The sequence below is a fragment of the Tupaia chinensis genome, unplaced genomic scaffold, assembly GCF_000334495.1.
Source record: "Tupaia chinensis unplaced genomic scaffold, TupChi_1.0 Scaffold000539_1, whole genome shotgun sequence".
Taxonomy (NCBI): domain Eukaryota; kingdom Metazoa; phylum Chordata; class Mammalia; order Scandentia; family Tupaiidae; genus Tupaia; species Tupaia belangeri.
The window spans coordinates 4,389,791-4,397,991 of record NW_006160052.1 but is presented as its reverse complement, the minus strand read 5'-3'; the positions used below and the strand labels follow the sequence as shown (position 1 = coordinate 4,397,991).

At 37.3% G+C, this 8,201-nt stretch overlaps 1 pseudogene; it reads right to left on the bottom strand.

Annotated features, from left to right (window-relative positions):
- Positions 1 to 4,022: 4,022 nt before the first annotated feature.
- The window catches only part of LOC102474861 (U3 small nucleolar ribonucleoprotein MPP10-like), a 7,725-nt pseudogene continuing 3,546 nt past the window's right edge, over positions 4,023 to 8,201 (bottom strand).

Genomic DNA, 8,201 nt, shown 5'->3' with positions numbered 1-8,201 from the left:
ATAAGTGCTGGAATAATCATGCCCACTCATGAGTATACCTTGCATTTAAGAAAAGTGAGTGCCAACCAATGGGCCATTCCTTCAAACTCTTGCAGCCTAAACCACTTAAATACTTGTAGGTCTTACTGACAGTGAAAACAGCTAAAGAACCTACACAGACACTACACCACTGTGCATACCTAGAACCAAAGACAAGACTCCCTACTTAACTTACATCCTAGGACTTACCTACAGGAGAAAATATTTCTGCATTAAAGCCATTCTATAAAATTGTTACAAGTAATTTTATCAGATACACAAATATTAATGTAAGAACATAAACATGAAAGAACAAGGTAACATGACATCCCAAAGGAGCACACTTTTTCTCCCACAACAAATCCCAAGGAGAAGGAAATCTATGAAATGCCTGAAAAAGAATGTGAAACTAACAGTTATAAGGAGACTCAGGGAAATACAAGAGAATACAGATAGATAATGAAATCAGGAATAAAAAAATGAAATTCTGAATGAGAAATTCAACAGGGATATCATGAAAAAGAACCAAAAACAAATATTGGAGCTGAAGAATTCAGTGGAAGAAATAAAAAATATAATGGACAGAATTGATCAATTGTTTCCACAGTAGAATTGATCAAGCAAAAAAAAATCATTTATGAATGTGAAGACAGGTCTTTTTTTTTTTTTTTTTTGAGAGGTTTTTGCCATAGGGCACGTGCGCTCGCCAGAAAGACAGAGAGAGACAGAGAGATAGAAAGTGAGAAATCATCCCCCAGGGGGGATGGCCACACTGCAATCCCTTCTCCTCCATTTTCCTCTCGGGATCTTGGGCACGCACGCACACACACCCGGTGTGAGTTTTAAGCCACCGGGTCCGGGACACGAACCGTAGTCGACTACATGGGAGTCCAGCCACATAGCCATTACGCTAACTGCTGGTCCCGAAGACAGGTCTTTTGAAATTACACAGAAACAAAGAAAAGAAAGAGAAGGACAAACAGGAATGAAGAAAGCCTAAGAGACCTATAGGACACAATTAAGCTAATAGATATTTGTATTGGGAGTTTCAGAAGAAAAGACAGGAAAAGACATAGAAAAACGTCCACAGATAATAGCAGAAAACTTCTCAAGTCTTGGGAGAAATATGCACATAGAGATTCAGAAAGCTCAAAGGTACCTAAATAGATTCAACCCAAAAGATTATTTTTTTTTTTGGAGAGGTTTTTGCTATAGGGTGTGTGCGCTTGCCAGAAAGAGACGGAAAGACAGGAAGTGAGAAATCCCTCCCCCGCCCACCCCAGGGGGGATGGCCATGCCGTAATCCCTTCTCCATTCTTCTCTCAGGATCTTGGGCACGCATGCACACGCGCCTAGCATGAGTTTAAGCCACTGGGTCTGGGACTCGAACCGCAGTCAACTACGTGGGAGTCCAGTGACATAGCTATTACGCTAACTGCTGGTCCCAACCCCAAAGATTCTTTTCGAAGGTGTATTATCAATCTGTGAAAAGCCAAGGTAGAACTCTAAAAACAGTAAATACAAGTATCAGGTTACATATAAGAGAATCTCCATTTGGCTAAAAGCAGATTTCTCAGTAGAAGCCTTACGGACCAAAAGAGAATGGGATGATACATTCAAAGTATTGAAATGAAAACCAAAACCAAAAAACCAAATCAAAAAACCCCTGCTAGCTAAGAATATTATGCTCAGCCAAACTATCCTCCAGAAATGAAGGAATTGTAATGTCTGTCTCAGACAGGTAAAAAACTGAGGGCAGTTATTTTCACTATAGTGGCATCATACAAGAAGTACTTAAGAGAGTCCTACATCTGGAAACTAAGGAATGGTAACTACTGGGGCCAGCAGGTGATGTAGCGATTATATCACTGGACTCCCACATAGCTAACCGTGGTTCAAGGTTGAACCTGGTAGCTTGAAAATCATGCCAGGTGCATGTGTATGTGTGCCCAAAACCCCAGGAGAAGAATGGAGAAGGGATTGTGTCATGGCCACCAACCCCTCCCCCCATTTTCCTTATTGTTTCTGTCTGTCTCTCTCTCTCTGGCAAATGCGTGCTGCCCTATGGAAAAAATCTCTTAAAAAATAAAAATGTGGAAAGATAAAAAAAAATTCATGAAAATGTGGAAAGATAAAAAAAAAAATCACTGTTAACTGTTAAGGTAGTACACAAATGAGAAAGAGAATAGAATCGAACTTTAACGTTAGAGAAAAGCACCAAACTACAAAGATAAACAATAAAAGAGGAAAAAGGAACAAAGAAAGCACAAAACAACCAGAAAATTATTAGCAAAATTACGGAGTAAGTCCTTACCTATCAGTAATAACCTTGAGTGTAAATGGATTAAACTTCCAGATTCAAAGATATAGACTGATTGAATTGATTAAAAAATATAAAAATAAGACCCAAGGATGTGCTGCCTATAAGAAACGTAACTTCACCAGTAAGGATATACAAAGACTGAAAGAAAATAGATGGAAAAAGATGTTCCATGTAAGTGGAAACTAAAGAAAGAACATGCAAGACTAGCTCCACTTATATCTAATAAAATCGAATTTAAGTAAAAAATTCTAAAGAGAGACAAAAGAGGTTATTATGTATTGATACAAGAATCAGTTCAATAAAATATAATGTAACTATACATGCACTCAATACTGGAGTATCCACATACATAAAGCAGTTATTATTAGATCTAAAGGGTGAGGTAGATTCCAGTACAGTGCTTTTTTGGGACTTTAACACTCTGTCAGCATCGAACAAGATCATCTACGTAGAAAAATCAACAAAGAAACATCAGTCTTTTTTTTTCTTTTCTAAGAGGTTTTTGCTATAGGGCGCGTGCTGCTCACCAGACAGAGAGAGACAGAGAGACAGAAAGCGAGAAATCACCCTCCAGACGGGATGGCCACGCCGCAATCCCTTCTCCTCCATTCTCCTCTCGGGATCTTGGGCACGCACACATATGCGCCCGGGGTGAGTTTTAAGCCAAGGTCGACTACATGGGAATCCAGCGACATAGCCATTATGCTAACTGCTGGTCCCAAAGAAACATCAGTCTTAACCTGAACCATAGATCTGATGGAGTTAACAGACATTTATAGAACATTTTAGTCAGTGGCTACAGAATACATATTCTCATCAGCATGTGGAATGTTCTCCATTATAGACCATATGATAGGTCACAAAACAAATCTTGACAAATTTTAAAAAATGGGAACAATCATACAGTGTACCCCAGGGAGATAAAAAAGCAAGAACAAACCAAACCTAAGTTAATAGAAGAAGGAAATAAATATTAAAGACCAGAGCAGAAATATATGAAACTAATACCAAAAAATTAAAAAATCTATGGAATAAATTTTTTTAAAAAAAGATAAATAAAATTATCAACCCATTAGCTAGAATAATTAAGGGAAAAAAGGCTCAGATAAATACAATTAGAGACAAAAAAGGAAACATTATAACTGATATATCAGAAATGTAAATAATCTTAGCGACTCTTTTGAACAACTCTGTGCTAACAAATAGAAAACCTCAAGAAAATGGATAAATTCCTAGACACTTATAACCTACCAAAACTGAGCCAGGAAGGAGTAGAAAACCTCAACAGACAAACAATAAGTAAGGATTGGAATCGTTAATTAAAATTCTACTCACAAAGAAAGGCCTATGACCAAATAACTTCACTGCTAAATTCTAGAAAGCTTTAAGGAAGAACTAACATGAATTGTCTCTAAACTATTTCAAAAAATTCAAGGGAAGGGAATTCTTCCAAACTCCTTTCACTAATCACTCTCCTGATAACCAAAGTCAGACAAGGATACAACAACTACAAAAAAGAAAATTACAGACCAATATCCTTGATGAATATAGATGCAAAATCCTCAATAATGCTGGCAAGCCAAATACAATAACACATTTAAAAGATTATATTCCATTACCAAGTAATACTTATCCCAGGGATGCAAGGATAGTTCAACATATACAAATTAGTAAATGTGATTCATTTCTTGTCTGTAGCTGTTTTCTCAGTAGCTGTTTTTATATCTCCAACTTAATTTTTTCTCTTGATTTCCTCTGGGGCCAAGAGACACATGTCATAAATACAGCGGTCACTTCTTCCATGGTGATGGCCAACAGTTTGACACAACTTTTATCTCTAGTACAAGTAGCTTGAGGATGAACCAGAAGTTTGTAAGACCATCCAATTTTAGGAAGAGAGAATCTATCATCTTTCAAATTTCTACATGCTCTGGATTTTCTTCCTCCCTTTTAAAAAATTTAAATTAAATTAATTAATTAATTATTATTATTATTTAATTTGCTATAGGGCACATGCACTCACTGGGGGAAGGTAGATGGTGAGGGAGGGGTAGTGAGGAGCAAGCTGCCAGGTCAGGGACTTGAACCATGGTCAGCCATGTGGGAGTCCAGCACCTTAACTATGCCATCTGCTGGAACCCCTCCTTTGTTTTTTGCTGATTCAGTTTTATGTATTCCTGTTTATAAATTTCAGCCAGGCTCAATTTACTTTTCTCATGGTCTAGCATCAAATACTTTTTATATTCATAGGTTTTAGCTTTTTCTTTACATACTACAACATCCCAAGCCTGATCTCTGATCTTCTGTTTAATGATATCTTCCAGATGGAGGGTTGCCTCTGTGATTACAGGAGCCATCAGGATGGCATGGTTTCAATTCAGAGACTCCTCCAGGAGGCTGTTCTCTGGCCATTTCTAAGTTGTCACTTCCCCTTGGAGTTGCCAAGGCTTTTTTTCCCAACAACTCTTTCTCTAAAAATGCAATTTTTTATTAATTTTTTAAATCTTTTTTCAAAAGATTTAACTTTGCCAGAACTTTTATTTACATTTAAAACATCTGTATCTTCAGTCTTCTCATCATCTGGTAAAGCAGAGGTCACTTTTTTCAAATTTTTTCTGTTATTTACTGTCTTCACTTTCTTCAAAGTTATTATCTTCACCTATGTCAGAAGTGCCTTCTACTGCTGTTTCCTTAGCAATTTCTTTCTCTCCTTGGTTTGAACCCAGCTCACTATCATGCACACTTGCTTCATCGCTTCGTCTTCATTACTTTCAACGGAATCAAAGATATCTTTTTAGAGATAATTATTTTGTTTCACTTAATTAATTCAATTAAATTTGACCAGAGAGGGACAGAATGAGAGAGAGAGAGAGAGAGAGGGAGAGAGAGAGGGAAAGTGAGAAAGCAAACTGCCAGGTCCGGGACCCAAGTGTGGTCAGCCACGTGGGAGTTCAGCGCCCTTAACCACCATGCTACCTGTCAGCCCCTCAAAGAAATCTTTGATCTGAAATCTACTTCAGGTTCCTGAAACTTTTACCCAACTTAAGTTTTTTTTTTTTTTTTCTTTTTTGGAGAGGTTTTCGCTATAGGGCGTGTGTGCTCGCCAGACAGACAGAGACAGACAGAGAGACAGAAAGCGAGAAATCACCCCCCAGGGGGTATGGTCACGCCGCAATCCCTTCTCCTCCATTCTCCTCTCGGGATCTTGGGCATGCACGCACACGCGCCCAGCGTGAGTTTTAAGCCACTGGGTCCAGGATGCGAACCGTGGTTGACTACGTGGAGTCCAGCGACATAGCCATTACGCTGTTGGTTCCCCCCAACTTAAGTTTTTGACTTCCAAACAGTGCTCCTTCATCTTCATCAGAATTAACGTCTTCTGAAAAAAAAAAAAAAAGTTACTTGCGCTTCATCTTTTTGTTCTCTTCTTTTTCTACATTTTCTAAACAAGTCTGTGATTCATATACTTTGAAGAACTTATCATTTATGAAGGACTTCTCTCTTGATTTCCAAGGCATCTTTTTCTGCACCTTACTCTGTGGTTCCAATTTGCTGATATAAAAGTCAAGATCAGAATCCAACCTCATTATTAACAACCAGACTTTTTCTCAAATCAAACTTGCTTGTGTTCTGTGCTCTCTCATCCCCTTTAGGATCATCTTTTCCCATATCTGACACTTCTTCTCCCCCATATCTTGTTCTAGGTCTTCTTAGGCATTGACCCCCCCCACCTCAGAGCCATCTTCCTTCACTCCCGTTTCTCACTTTCACAGAGACTAATGACATCTTTCACTGCTTCGCTCTCTGTGTTCTGGAAGTACTGTAAAGCTCATTCATTTTGCAGTTTCAGTCGTTGCCAGATCTGTTCATCATCTGAGTTGTCTATCATAAGTTTTTGTAAAGCACTTTCTCATGTATCTTACCATTCTCTAGAATTTTATTAAAGTTAACAAAGTCTTCTTTTGTTAAAGAAGTGAAGTTTGATGGTAATCCATCTGGAATTGTGAGGAAGCTTTCATGCTGAGCAGTGGTTTTGCTAACCTCCTTGTCTGTCTTTTCAAAAAAACAAAACAAAACAAAACAAAAAAAACCCTAGTCCTTAACTTACTTCTGTTATTTTTCTTGTCATTATTTCATTTATTTGCTCTGATTTTTATCATTTTTCTCCTATTGACTTTGGGTTTAGTTTGTTCTTTGAGTTTCTTGAGATACAACATTAGGTTGTTTGAGATTTTTAAAAATATGTTTATTACTATAAATTTTCCTCCTGGGGATGCTTTTGTTGAATCCCCTAAGTTTTGGTATTTTGTGTGTTAATACCCATTTGTCCCATGACACTTAAACATTTTCCTTTTAATTTCTTCATTTGTCCATTGATTGTTCAGTAGCATGCTGTTTAATTTTCATGTATTTGTGCATTTTTTGATAGTTTGTTACTGACTTCTAGTTTCAAACCATTGTGATTGGAAAAGATACTTGTTATGATTTCAGTCTCCTTAAATTTGTTAATACTGACCTTGTGACCTAATACATGATGTAGTCTATAGACTGGTTTATGTATGCTTGAGAAGAATTTGTATTTTGCTACTGCTAAATGGACTGTTCTTTATGTCTGTTAGGTCCATTTGGTTTATAGTTCTGTTCAAGCCCAGCATTTAATTGATTATCTGCCTGGGTCATCTATTCATTGTCCAAAGTGGGATATTGGATTTCCCACTATTTTATTGGTTTATCATTCTCTTCAAATTTTTTTAAACTTTTACTTATTCATTTATTTTAATTTGACCACACACACACACACACACACACACACAGACACACAGAGGGAAAGTAAGAAAGCAAGCTATCAGATCCAGGACTCGAACTGTGGTCAGTCATGTGGGAGTGTCCAGTGCCTCAAGCACCACAGTACCTGCTGGTCCCTCATTCTCTTCAAATCTCTTAATACTTGGTTTATAAATTTAGGTGCTTCGATATTGGGTGCATATGTATTTACAACTGCTGGGTATTGGTCTTAACGTCTATTTTGTTGGCCATCCCCCGAGGGGGGATGGCCATGCCGCAATCCCTTCTCCTCCGTGCTCCTCTTGAGATCTTGGGCATGCACACACACGTGCCAGGCATGAGTTTTAAGCCACTGGGTCCAGGACGTGAACCGCGGTCCACTACATGGGAGTCCAGCGACATAGCCATTATGCCAACTGCTGGTTCCCTTTTTTAATCTCTTATGTACTTATTATAGGTTTTTGCTTTGTAGTTACAGTGAACCTTACATAAGACATCATATAGTTATTACAGGTTATTTTAAGGTGATAACAACCTAACTTTTATCGAACTATAAACTCAACACAATGTAAAACATAATACTCTGCAAGACAGTCCCACATGAGAAGATTCTCAGTTCAAGTCTGGAGGGTTTTCTGAGTATGCCAGGTATATGCTTGCTTGTAATTTAGATCTGGCTGAAGGTCAGCAGTGGCTTGTGGTGTTAGGACCCTGTTGGAGGAGCTGTCTCTCTCTCTCTCTCTTTATCCCTCCCTCTCTGTCTGTCTTACTTATGGAATATAAACTTAAAAAAACACTCAATACTTTTCTTCATCCCATTTTATGTTTTTGATATCAGGATTTATATAATTTTATATCGTGTATTCAGCAAATTATTGTAGCTATAACTATCTTTTAAAAAACTTTATTTATTTATTTATTTATTTATTTATTTATTTATTTATTTTTTTGAGAGGTTTTTGCTATATTTATTTATTTATTTATTTATTTATTTATTTATTTATTTATTTATTTATTTATTTATTTATTTATTTATTTATTTTTTTGAGAGGTTTTTGCTATAGGGCGCGTGCAC